The sequence below is a fragment of the Diachasma alloeum genome, unplaced genomic scaffold, assembly GCF_001412515.2.
Source record: "Diachasma alloeum isolate Michigan unplaced genomic scaffold, Dall2.0 Dall_scaffold_01436, whole genome shotgun sequence".
NCBI classification, from domain to species: Eukaryota; Metazoa; Arthropoda; class Insecta; order Hymenoptera; family Braconidae; genus Diachasma; species Diachasma alloeum.
In genome coordinates this window covers 51,267-65,735 of record NW_021681534.1, presented here as the reverse complement: position 1 = coordinate 65,735, position 14,469 = coordinate 51,267, and the positions used below count along the sequence as shown (strand labels likewise).

General features: G+C 40.9%; 1 pseudogene; it reads left to right on the top strand.

The window, feature by feature from the left end:
• Window positions 1–6,619: 6,619 nt before the first annotated feature.
• LOC107046487 lies at window positions 6,620–8,099 on the top strand (annotated as a pseudogene).
• Window positions 8,100–14,469: the final 6,370 nt, after the last annotated feature.

Genomic DNA, 14,469 nt, shown 5'->3' with positions numbered 1-14,469 from the left:
GTCATTTATAAGTCCAAGTTAATAGACATAATACGGGAGCTGTGTCATGTGACTTGGTCTGTCCTTGATAAAAAATACAACACCATGATTTTTTATTTAAAAATCACTGTTGTTGGTTAATATTGATGGGCACATAAATCTCCAGTCATTGATAAGTCCAACTCAATAGACATAATACGTGAGCTGAGTCTAGTCCGTGGGCCTGAGTCATGTGTCTCGGTCTGTCTTGGATAAAAAATACAAGACCCCTATTTTTTCCATATAAATCATTTTCATTGGCTAATAGTGATGAGCACATAAATCTCCCGTCATTTTTTAGTCCCAGTCAATAGACATAATGCGTGCGCTGTGTCTATTCTGTGGGCCTAAGTCATGTGACTCGATCTGTCTTTGATAAAAAATACAACAGAACTATTTTTGCCATAAAAATCATTTTTGTTGGTTAATATTGATGGGCACATAAATCTCCAGTCATTTATAAGTCCCAGTCAATAGACATACTGCGTGAGCTGAGTCTAGTCTGTGAGCCTAAGTTATGTGACTCGGTCTGTCTTTGATAAAAAATACAACGCAACTATTTTTTCTATACAAATCATTTTCATTGGCTAATATTGATGAGCACATAAATCTCTGGTCATTTATAAGTCCAAGTTAATAGACATAATACGGGAGCTGTGTCATGTGACTTGGTCTGTCCTTGATAAAAAATACAACACCATGATTTTTTATTTAAAAATCACTGTTGTTGGTTAATATTGATGGGCACATAAATCTCTAGTCAATTATAAGTCCAAGCCAATAGACATACTGCGTGAGCTGAATCTAGTCTGTGAGCCTAAGTCATGTGACTCAGCTTTCCTGGCTTTATAGTCTTTATAATCTTTGTATTCTTCAGTGTGAGCTTTCTGCAAAAAAATCATTTTCATGTGTGAAATATAAGAACAACAGTAAGATCATGGTTTTTTTCCCATTTTTGCTATCAGTTTTACTTGATTAAACATGAACTTTAATGCGACAAATTCTGAGGACTCGTTCATGCTTTATCTAATTGTATCATGTCAATTTAGGAGTATATGTACAAGGAGAAAAAAGAATGAAATTCTGAATGATGTTCCCCAAATTCAGAATATGTATCCTTGATTGAAGATCAATTATTCCGGCTTGAGAACATGATATAACTTGGAAAGTTGAAGATTGTGGCATTGAAAAGGCAGAAAAATGTCGCCTCAAATTGAAACAAAGTCGACCAATTTCGCCCCAATAGTTCTCTCAATATACCTAATAAACTTTCCATTTAATGAAATTAATTTTTTGGCTGGATGATGGAAAATACTAGGCCCAACTGGGTCGTCTTTTTTAATTTGGAGAATTGCCCTGCCTTTCCAACGCCCTCATGGGCAACCTTCCATGTCATATCATCAAACGGAAGAAATTATTCTGGGATCAAGAATAAGCATTATCATCGAAATTTTGGAACATTTTTCTAAAATTGACGACAATATTGTAAATTTTAAGGATATCATTCTGAATTTCAGAACTCTTCCTTCTCTATGTAGTGCAGAGTAATCAGCCTAAAAAAACAAATTTGCAAATTGTACTAATTGGGTATTCATTTAAGAAAAGAAGTGATTTCAGAAGGAAACGTCATGAGGACTTTTTTGTATAGTTGAGACAATTTCCTAGGAGCAATTTCTTTTGAGATTTCCCCTCGTAATAATCCATTATCATGATCATTCAAAATTCCCCAAGATGAAACAAATCGAATGATTACATATTATTACTCACTACTAAATTATCAATCTAGTAATTGCGACATACATTAATGTCATTCTGTTAATCTCCATTTCAGAGAATAAATATTCCTTAGCACGAGTTTCTAAATCATTACTGAACAATCAAATTAGTTAAATAGAGTTTCAAATACCTCCGGATGTTTCAAGAAGTTGGATGATACAGTGACTCGACCGGAATAGTCTTTGGTGCAAAACTTACACGTTGCTACAACTCCATCCTTTTCTTCCTTTCGTTTTTAGATTGATTTATCATAATCGACTTCAAAATAACATCCATCAAGCCATATTTTACGTTCACATATTTCTTTTAGTTTTTCCACTTTCCTCCTCTTCTTACCACTCTCTTTCTTTGTGTGTAAATCCTCACTAACTATTTCAATTGACGAAGTTTGTCGAACTAGGGGTTCAACAACTGCGTCATTGTCTTCTTCTTGTTCTTCTTCTCCATCTTCAGTATCAGTGCTTACGAGCTCTTCCATTCCACAGATTCCCCCAGACTCAGTTCTTGAATCGGTGTCGTCATCATTCTCGCTCATGTCGTCACTGTTGCTATCTATATCCACAGGAATCTTCCCAATCGCCTAATTGCTTTTACCACCTTTGTGTTTTGAAGTCATTCTGGAAATGTTGTGCAGTAAGTATGTTCTGGAGGATCACTGTTGAAATTCACTTGTGTTGTGCTTCGAGTAAGAAATCAAGCTCCTAGGAGTCAGCTGATTAAGTCGCATAATGATGAATGTTCAATTGATTCGAAAAAAGAGTATCTGCACTGGAAAATCGACTTCAGTGTAACAAAAACAATAACTAAACTTCGGAAATAATGATACACAATATAATTCACAATCTACTCTCGCCGGTATAGTCAGCTGAGTAGCTGAGTGTAACTGTTATGACATCGTAAACAAACTCTGCTGAGGCCGGTTCTATCGATCAGAGCGCCCTCCAATGATTCTATATCACGCGAAGCGGGAAATTTGAAATTATATTTTCATACAAATTCTTCCCATGACAGTTATTTTTCTCGTTCGAATTTCGACTAGCAGAGTTGTAAAATAACAGCCATAATATGCCTCAGAATATATGCATCAAATCATATGATATTTTTATGCAAACCATCTTATCCATTATAAAATCGAAGGCAGGATATAATATATATGAAAGCAATTCCATCGATTTTTTTTATTCAAGGCAATTTTGAACCGTTTTCTGGTTTATTCTGCCAACAATTCCATCGAATATGTTTCGTTGCAAATTTGGCCGCCAAGTTTCTGACATCCATGTCTATTTTTTCTCGAAACGTACAACTCGAATCAGAAAAATTAGCTCGAAGTGAGTTAATTTTGAGTCAATATAGCCGAGGATTCAGCTGTATAATGTTGCAGTATAACAACTTGATTTCTTACTCCTGATTAAATACCACTATTTTTTCGATGGGCGATTTTAAAAGAAAGTATCATATTGTTTAAGAGAAGTCTCCTGTGAGATTTTAAAGTCCCGGGAGATTTCCCATCCGCTAGATATCCATTATAAATATGTAGGAATGATTTTTTTTCAATTTACAACGAAAAATGAGTGCAGGAAAATTCATTATTTGTTGTTCATTTGCCCTCCAGGCGCATAAAACGGGAAAAATGGTCGAATGTACTCAATTTTCAAACTACAGAGTTATTTATTTTCGAAAGTTTTCAAAACTGTGTCGAATAATAATTACAAACCACTTTTTCCATATTCGAAGTCCAAATATTGCTTAATCAGTTGATTTCTACAACCGAAATTGCACCGAGCATGCAAAATACTTCGAAAAAAGATTATTAACATATTTAGGGGAGCGTGGGGCAAAGTGGAACGTTTGCGATCGACTTTCATTCTTGATATCTTTGTTTATAAGCAGATATATTGGAAATTCAAGTCGATGAGAAATATTAAACTTTGCCCCACCCTCCCCTATATTATTAACATATTTTTGACATTTGCAATTTTTTTTAAGATTTTCTAAAAAATCTTCAAAAAAATTTTTAGTTTCTTGAAAAATAACAAAATCCAAATCATGTCATTCGGGAGTCGAATATGGAAAAAAAGGCTCGTAATTGTTCTTCTACACATTTTTGCTTCCGAATGGAAGCTATATGTTATCTCTTGATTTTCAGTTACCCATTGTTTGTGCTCGGGTGACTAAGTTTGGTTTCAGGAGTCCGAATATGGTATTTTTAGAGTATGTCCGAATGTGCGTATGTATATGTGTGAATAATTTTGTTCTTCAATTTTGTCGATAACCAATCTATGAAATGTCATGATTTTTTAAAATGAAATGTAGGTCTTGATAAGAGCTATCGATTGACCCCTTCCAAAACTCAATCGACCGTATAGTTCCTAAGATATTAACATTTTTCAAATTTTTTTGTTTCGACGATTAGTCGAAAAATGATAATCCAAATTGATTAAATGAGGGCTTCAAAAATTTGTGTGGATGGTATATTACCCGAGTTCGAAGATGGGGGCAATAGCTTTATTCGTTCTTGGGTGACAGCCTGATTTGATTTTCCTGAAAGCCGTTAATGGGTGCTTACTCGGGGCTTAGTTGGGGCTTAGTCTAGGTTTAACCGGGGTTTAATCGGGATTTAGTTTGGACTTCGGGGCTCAATGGGTTCAGTCGAAGTTTAAGGATGTTTAACCTATCAAGTGAGCAACCGTGTTAGAAAAAAATAAAAAACTTTCCGAATGAATGATTTACGCTATCAATAATTCTTTTTATGAATTTGGAAGTCACGCGGATACTATTTCCGACAAAATAATATAGAATTGGAGATGTTTATGAATATTGATACAATTTTGACTACAGTGGTAATGGTCGAATTTTGATCGTGCAACACCGCACGTATCAAGCCTGGCCCCACCAGGGCTATTTCAACGATACCTCCTTTACCGACATCCCTCACCTGTGTGGGCAATGTTGTCGAGTTTTCGGACTCATAATGGCGGCCCCATTTTTCAACCTAAATTCGAAAATCAATCGTAAATATCACGCTTATCTTACCGGGTATCCTAATTTTTCTCGCCGGTGATAGATTCTCGATATTCTCAGGCAAATGACGAGTGTTTTTTTTCAGGATTTTCAGTGTCTAACCCTTCACATTTCTTCATTGAAATTCACGCGGTCACGTTCCTTCCATAAGCGAATATGGGAGGACGAGTTACATCGAGTGATTTTCCGTACACCGATGTGTGAGGACAATCACTTTTAACCAAATTTTCCAAACACATTCTGCATAATGGTCAGATAAGGATGTACCATCGTTAAGCGCTTCTTCTCTATTAGTAGTAAAACATTTACAACACCCATGCAAATAGCATCCATGGAATTGATACGCAAATCTTTGACGGTCAGCATCAACACGATATCCATCCAATTTTATGTATAATACCTACTTGGTCTTTTTTAAGATAATTTGAACGAAAAATTTCCATACACGTCGATACAATTATAACACATCTAGAAAAAGGACAAATATTTTCCACTTTCATTATAAATGAACGAAAAGGCATAATAGATCTACGTAAAATGATGACGTATTGCGTACAATAACGTTCAAGTTCTTCTTTGAAAATTAATTTATAGTTTACATCTTCTTGTTTTTTTTTTGCATATCCTTTACATAACCCGGTTAAACCAAAAGTTTTCGGGAAAGCAGATAAAGGCATTTGGATATAATTCAAACTATCAGTAAATTTTAGTTTTGAGGCTTTCACGGCCATGATTAATGACATCTTTGGCGTCCGGATGGATGCCGCGTTTGCATTTAGCGTTGCGCCGACGTTTCGCAGACATTGCAGTCTGCATCTTCAGGGCTATGAGCTCCGATTCTAAGCTCCGATGTCTTGGGGTAGTCCTTATATTCCTTTCCTTGTGCAGGTGGGGGAAGGGGGAGGGGGGGCGGTGGTCAGCCAATCATATGTTTTTAATTGATCAGCTGGTCAATTAAAAAACCGGGAGGACGGTTTTCCAAATGGGGTTCACTTGATATCCTCTGTCCCTGTTGAGGTTGTTAGGGTTTTTATGGATCTCCAAACCCTCTCGGTATTTCCTTTCGAAATACCCTTGGGATTTGGCCAACATTCTGGCTTGGTCGTACTGGATAGTATGTCCAGTGTCCGCCCAGTGTTTAGCCAGGGCAGACTGTTCTAAGTGACCTATTTGGAGCACCGCTGGTATTCCTTGATGCGTGTACTGATCTTCCTCCCGGTTTCTCTAATGTACACTTTCCCGCATGAGCAGGGGATCTCGTACACTTCTGGTGTGCTCAGAGGTGGTCTTGGATCCTTTGCACTTGGCAGCATCTGTCCGATCTTCTTTGGAGGCTGGAAGATCGTTCGAATGTTATGTTAGCCAAGTACCAGGGTTGGGCATATCGGAGTAAAGGCAGTTTTTTACGTGGCAACGTAAATAACTCGTAATTTACCTTTGGGGACGTAATATATGTAAAGAATGTAAAAAACTACATAACCTCACAATTATCCACGGTATCGAGTCTGTTGTTGACTGAAAAACATTGTTAAGTGAAAACTTTGTAGGAAGTGTAATTATTTATTAACAATATTAACTATAGTGCAAGTGGAAATGACCTATTATCGCATAACAATTGTAGCTGAATCCCAAATCATAACTGAATCGAAATAATTGACCATCGTGAGTATGAATGTTTTATCATGAAAAATGAGTACCAATACGATGATAAATATTGAAATGGAGAAAAAAAATTAAAGAATTTCAATTTTCAGATACATGAAATATAAATTCGGCTTCTGAAACTTCAACAAATCCTGAAAATATGTCAGGTCGATCTTCGAAGTTCACCTGGAACTCGAAACGGGGCTCAACTCTTTCGCCTCAACAAGTGGAGAAGATCGATGTAACTCTGGCTAATTTTTTCTTTGGATGTAATATACCATTCAATGTGGTTAAAGCCCAACTCTTTAAAGAATTGGTTCAGTGTTTCAATGCATCTTACAAACCTCCATCAAGGAAGAAACTGTCAACGAAATTATTAGACAAAGTTTACACCGAAATTAATGAGGTTTTGAAGAGTGCAGAAGAAACAGATGGTGTGCTTGTGATTGATGGGTGGAAGAACTCTGCTGCGAATACAAAAAACGTAGTATGTACCATTTACAAGCAGGATCAAACAAGTCTATTCCTCCATTCGTGGGACTTCAGTGAATTGAAGGAGACAGGTGATCAACTGGCTCTGGTCATTGATGAGGCTGTTGTCATGGCTAGAGAAATGTTCAACATCAACATTTATGCAGTTGTTTCTGATAATGCATCAGCGATGGTGCATATGGGACGATTGGTGGATGTGTGGCATGTCACTTGTAACTCACATAGTGGGAAATTATTGCTCAAGTCCCTGGTCAGCCCAGATTTCGCCGAGTCTCAACAAATTGTTGCGTGAGTTCAGGACCTCGGAGGCAGAGCGAGAGCTGAAGAAATGAAAAGGCACGAGGATTATGCTGGCATGCGAAACACGATGGTGTACATTTAGGGACACTTTTCGGTGCTGCCTTAAAAATCTCAATATCATGCGTCAGCTAGTACAGGAAGGCATTGTTGTACTGAAGGAGCACAATCGAAAATTACTCGAGGACAGCACACTGGCAGCTCAATTGCAGAACGCAATAATACTTTTCGATCCAGTCTGTCAACTTGTAAATTCATGTCAAGCAGCTGATCGAAACATCGCTGATGCTGTGGAATATTGGCTGAAGTTGAATATTCCTGTACCTGATGATAAAGTTGATGAGGTGGTCAACAAACGTCTAGAGAAAGTGTTGCAACTGATTGCTTTAACTGCAAACTTTCTCCATCCTGTCTATCAAGGGAAACAGTTCACTCATCTGGAGTTGTTGAAGGCAAAAGTTGATGAATTTTTAAACGAACAAATGGCTCGAAGAGATCTGCAACAGTGGGAATGCCTCAGAGAGTATAAAGAAAGAACAGGAATATTCAAGACTATATTTGACAAGCAAATAACATCCCCAAAAGCATTTTGGTGTTTGGCAGAAGGATATTATCCTACTTTGAGCCAATTAGCTCAAAGATTGCTTAATATTCCAAGCTCATCTGCCCAAATAGAGAGATTATTCTCTAATTGGGCGTTCATCCATTCCGATTTGAGGAATAGATTGAGCGTAGATCATTCTATGAAGCTAGTAGCCATCTATTATGCCCTGAAAATGCAAGATTTCAGTGAGGATGAATAAATTCCTGGGGAAATTACAATCAAGGGATGCAGTGAAAATCAAAGTTGAAAATAAAAATTTTTCAAACTAGACATATTTCTTTATTGTCATTAATAAACTTGTATCCATTCTTAAGTAATATTCTGCCAATACTTATTTATGCTATGATTAATTACCTGCTTCTACCATAGTAGAAGATAGGTTGATAGTTTCTATGATAATAATCTTTAAATGACAACAATTATAGTTTCAATAAATCTCATCTTTCGTGAAATTCACGCATTTGAAAATTTCTATTGAGAACAATGCAACACACTTTAAAGTATCAAATGGAAAAACAATAAATCTAAGCTTGTTGGCATAGTTCATCGTTTCATAGTCTTGGAGATATTCCAAGGAATGAGGAAGAACTCGAATGTAGAAAAAAAATTAAAGAAAGTCATAATAATAATAAAGTGCATCGTCAGAGACTAGGCAAATTGTCGCAGTTGAGTATTACTCTGGTTCGTCAGGACCATGATCATGGCTGAATGATGAGGGACTTCATATCCTGACACGTGAGAACAGCTCCTCGGTCGTCAGGTGATGATGGATATCCACGAGTTTTTGGTGAGTGCCTGGTAACAAATTGTTCGAAGAACCTTCTCAGAAATCAATTTCGAGGGTTGTTACTGGTACTCGCAGGATTTTGTGGACGAATCTAGTCAACTCGGGGTATTTATTCTCAGCCAAGTTCTAGAAGAGCTCCCACTTTAGAATTTTCTTCCTGAACAAATTTTCAAATGGTGTTTCCCTTTTTTTGTAGGCAGTGTACCCATTCAAACCATCAAGGGATAGAGCCAGTACCAGGAAATCGGTCAGATTCTGCATCCCTAATGAATTCCGAGCAAAGAACTGACCACGATACTGGTGATGAAAGAAATTGGCAGCTAGCATAAGTGAGGAAAAGATATCTTTGTCAAAATCAATCTTTCCCTCGTGAGTGTCTTCACATATTTTCTCAAATTCAAGCCAGGCCTCGATCATATCTGCCAGAGTCGTTTGTTTATTCTCACATTTTTCCTCCAAATTCTTCAATGATGTCAATAAATCAAGCTCCTGTTGAACCTCTTGTTCGAATTCTACATCAAAAATACGATTAGCAATGTCTTTGTTCAGCTGGATTTTACCTGCACCTGCTACCAATTTCACTGGTGTTACATCTTGGAGGTAATGAGAGACCAATTGATATCTTTCCTGCCATGTATAAGCAGAGCCTCTTGATGAGAAAGTACAACGTTCAGGTAACTCTCCCACCGATTCCATTTGAAATTCATGCATGAGATCGTTTAAGCATTCAGTTAGATCTTTCTTCTCTACTTTTTCAGCTGCAAACTTCATCAATGCTTTTTGATCAATGAAATAACAAATATCTGAGTCCTTCTCCACACTTAGCTCCATCATTCGATCCTCCAAGACAACAGCATAGAGATGCATTCCATATTTGTCTTCAACTTGGCTGCTAACATTGCGAATAACCTCTGTTTCAAGCGATTCAAGTAGCTGCACCTCAGTCAGCTCGACATCCCATGTGCCAGCATAAAGTCTCGTGTCTTTACAGGCTTGAATCACTGCCATTAATTTTTCGGTTTTCGTCTCTCCAACAACAAGCTCTGATTTGCTTAGCAACAATATCCCATCTGCAGATGACACTTCCTGTTTCTTAGCTTCTACTGTCTTCGAAACTTTGTTGAGATAGACCGTCTTCGTCTCGTCCAGGGTAGGGAGTTGGTAAGCTGGCCTCACAGGATCAATAAAATCTTTCAAAAAAGGAGACTCAACAACTTTGAGATCGATGTTTGCTGCACACAACAGTGTGACCAGCTTGACATTACACTCTTCTTGGTTCTCAGCAGTTATTGTGTCAACGAAACCGGTGATTTTGCGTTTACGTGGTCGTGGGGTTGCTGAGATCTGCAACGATTCTTGTGGAGGAAGAGCTGCGGCTTCTGGAGGAACCTTAGGGGGGACGTTCTAATGACAATCGAAAGAGATATAATTGATTTCAAATTTTTATTGCATCCACGAATCTCTAGATTTCATCAGAGTTACATATGTATCATTTGCCTGCTCGTTGGTAGATGAATCAGAGTCCTCAGGACGAATCTCTCCACCGCTTTCTGCAGGATCCTGACACTCAGCTTTAAAAGTCACAGAGGTTATGTCACTATAAATTACTTTTCTCTCTTTAGTGCATCTAAGTGATTTTGCAAGCAAAAATAAATGATTTTGAGGGATTGCAGTTTCCAATTTCCATTCATTTACCTGTGTTTCTTCAATCTCTCCTGATATGTGCTAGAAAACGTCTTGAGGCAGACTAGACACTTGACACTCCCCCCCTGTAGGCGTTCAAACCTTCCGTTTTCATAATAAGTATGAGATTTTCATCCCCCGTTACCCATCGTATTAAAATTCAGTTTAACACTGGAATATTCCAATTATATATTGATTTACGATAAATGAAGATAATAATTTAATGAACGAAATCATCAGCTGGACCAGCTTCAGGAGGACGTTATGTGTGAACATGTTAGTTTTCCCTCCCAAATCTACATTACTTTGGATGACGCCAGATGGCGCCACTTGGTGTAAAAATTTAGCTTATTGTGAGGGTTCCCCAGGATAGAGTAATCACCACAGTGCATAACAACACTAATATTTATTATCAGAAGTAGAAATAGTTAATACAAATTAAACTTTGGAATGAGTGATATCGTATGCTTCACGTGTGGTGTAAGCGTTAGGCGTAGAATGGCTTTGGTATCAAGGCTTGCTTCCGCGGGCGACGGGTTGCGCCTTGAGGTTGATCGGCACGCTGCGCCATGGCCGGAGTGGAAACTGCAGTGGGCGGAGTCGCCACAACCACTCCCCCCCAGTAACCTTCGGAGGAGCCGAAGGGAACGAAACAGTCTTATCTCTCCTGGAGTATGTGCGAAGAGGTCGATCCATGCTTGTGGACGGCAGCGGGCGTCTGATGTTTTCAGGTATTTCAGGTACCTCAGCCTGCTGAGATTGTTGAGGATTTTCAGGGTCCTGTTTAGCCACGTAAGCTGGTTTGAGTCTCTCCACCGACACGACCTTCTCGATCCCATCGACCTTGATCTTGAAGGTATAATCGTCAATCCGCTCGATAACCTCATGGGGTCCAGAGTAAGGTGGTTCCAAGGGTCGTTTGACTGCATCGATGCGGAGAAATACGTGAGAGCAGGAGTAGAAGTTTTTCAGGATGAACATGCGCTCTTTGATATGATGAGCGGTTGGGGTAGGTCTCAGGCTTCTGATGTGCTCGCGAAATTTTTCGACGAAGGTCTGGGGATCTGCTGGCATGTCCTCCGAGGCAAAAAACTCTCCAGGAACGCGTCATCCTGTCCCAAAAACGCCGTCAGCAGGAGAAGCGTTCAGGTCTTCCTTATAGCAGGTGCGGGGACCGAGGAGGACTGTCGGAAGAACTTCAGGCCATGGAGCTTGTGAGCTGCACATCAGAGCTGCTTTGAGAGTTCTGTGCCACCTTTCAACCAGTCCGTTAGACTGCGGATGATACGGTGTGGTTCTGATGCGGTTAGCACCAATCAGCTGAGTCAGGGCCTTGAAGAGTGCAGACTCGAACTGAGAGCCTTGATCAGTCGTGATGGTGAGAGGTGTGCCAAATTGAGCAATCCAGTGGGTGTAGAATGCGGTACAGACGGTGTCAGCTGTCATATCCTTCAGGGGGATCGCTGCGGGCCACCTGGAGAATCTGTCGATAATTGTCAGACAGTACCTGAGCTGGTTTACCACTGGAAGCTCGATGAGATCAAGATGTACATGGTTGAAGCGAGTGTCTGGCACGTCGATGTGTTTGGGTGTCAGACGATTGTGACGCTGAATTTTTGAGCGTTGACAGGCGATGCAGTTGCGAGACCACTCCAGTGCGTCTCTCTTGAGACCGGGCCAGATGTACTTCTGCTTGAGGGTACGAACGGTGACTCGTCCACTGGGATGGGACAATCCATGCACAGTGTCAAAGGCTTCTCGTCGTAGATTTTTAGGGATGAAGGGTCTTACAACGCCTGAAGAAATGTCACAGTAGATCGAGTGAGTGCCATCGATCGATAATTTCTGTAGTTTCAGAGAATTGTTGGTGTTGTCGATGAGTTGCTGGAGCTCTTCGTCTTCCTCCTGCTCTTGGTGGATTCTCTCAGGGCTCAGGATGGTGGGCATGTTGATCGCGTTGATCCTGGAGAGTGCATCTGCGACAACATTCTCTTGTCCCTTCAAATGCACAATCTCAGTGGTAAACTGCGAGATGTAGCCAAGAAATTTGAGTTGACGAGGAGAAGCTTTCTCTGCTTTTTGCGAAAAGGCGTAGACCAAGGGTTTGTGGTCAGTCCTGATGACGAAGTGGTGTCCCTCGAGAATATGACGAAAGAATTTGATGGCAGCGAAGATTGCCAGCAACTATCTGTCATACGTGCTCCACCCTTGCTCTGCTGGGCTTAGTTTCCTGGAGAAAAAACCAACTGGCTTCCAGCTGTTGCCCTCGAACTGTTCCAGTGATGCGCCTATGGCGGTGTCAGAGGCATCAGTTGTGAGTGAGAGAGGAGCAGAAGGTGACAGGAAAGCTGTGCGAGCTGCTGAAGCCACACTCTGTTTGAGGTTTTCCAGAGCTTGCTCCGTGACAGCGGTCCACTGGATCTTAGTTTTGTCATTCTTCTTCTGGCTTGGGATGAGTCCATTCAGAGGTGCCTGAATCTCTGCAGGGTTGGGGATGCTCTTGCGGTAATAATTTACCATCCCGAGAAACCGACGGAGTTCGACGACGGTTTCTGGCTTTGGAAAAGAGATGATCGCCTCGACACGTGAGTCTGGAGCTTTGTATCCATGTTGGTTGATAGTGTAACCAAGGTAAGTTACTTCTTCCTTGCCAAACTCACACTTGCTAGGGTTCAGCGTGAGCTTGTGTTGACGCAGGATGGAGAAGACTTTCTGAAGATGTTGAAGATGCTCCTCATGGGTTTCAGAAGCCACGATGAGGTCATCAATGAAGCAGCCAACAAAGTCCAGACCCCTAAGGATGTTGTCCATATGACGTTGAAAGGTCTGAGTTGCATTACGTAGTCCAGGGGGCATGCCCAGAAATTCGAAGAGACCGAAGGGTGTTGTAATCGCAGTCTTTTCGATGTCCTCTGGAGCCATGGGGATTTGGTGGTATGCTCGTACAAGATCAATTGTTGAAAATATTTTCTTACCATGCAGGCGTTGAAAGATATCCTGTGGGTAGGGCACTGGGTAGCGATCAGGGACTGTCTGAGCGTTGAGTCGCCTGAAATCTCCAGTGGTACGCCAGCCTTCAAGTTTCTTAGGTACCATGTGGATTGGACTCGCCCATTGACTGCTGGATGATCGAATGACACCAAGCTCTAGCAGAAAGTTGATGTCATCCTTTGCAGCTTTCAGTTTCTCACCAGATAATCTCCGAAATCGCTCCACAACTGGAGGTCCTTGAGTGACGATGTAGTGCGCCACGTCTGCAGAGTTTTGTGAAGCGGCAGAGATAGTAGGCTTGGTGATATCGATGAACTGCTGGAGAAGTGCTGCATACTTGCCCTCAGGGAAGCTGTCAGGGAGCACGTGTTGGTCTACAGTAGATATCCCGAACACTGAGGTTTCGACAAGTTCTCCAGTTGTTGATAATGAAGTGAGAGGGTCGATCAGACGATGTTTCTTGAGGTCTATCATCAATCCGAAGTGAACAATGAAGTCAGCCCCGATGATTGCGGACTGAACGTCAGCAACGATGAAAGGCCAGGTAAATGCTCGACGGAGACCGAGGTTAAGTGTGATTGGTTGATGTCCATAGGTTGTGATACTGGTGGAGTTCGCAGCGTAGAGTTTGAAGTCCGATGGTTGCAGGTTCTGCTTGACAAGAGCTCGTGGTATAACAGATACGACAGAGCCGGAGTCAACAAGAAATCTGGTGTGAGAAGATTTGTCGTAGACATGTAGACGCTGCTCTTTGATCGGTGGAATGTTTTGAACGCTGTCGCCAACCGCCTGGACTGACGACAGCTCAACTAGTTTCCCTGATTGCTAGGCACCCAGGTGCAAGGCTTGAGGCATCTGACAGCCTTGGCACCGAATCTACGATGGTAGAAGCGCTGATCAGGTGGTCCTGGGGTGCGAGATCGAGATCGTGATCTTCTGTCCTGGTCCCCTGCAAGCTTGGCTGATAGACTACTGACTGATGCAGCCAGAACTTCCAATGTTTTCTCCACTGCGCTCAGTCTCAGCTCAATGTTGCTGTTGCTCTGCCTCTGATATGGCACGTGACTGGCTGCCATGACCTGCGTTTCAGCTCCCATGGGCTGAGGAATGAAGGTCATGGGTTGCTGAGCACTGGGTAGCATTGGCTGGTTGTTGA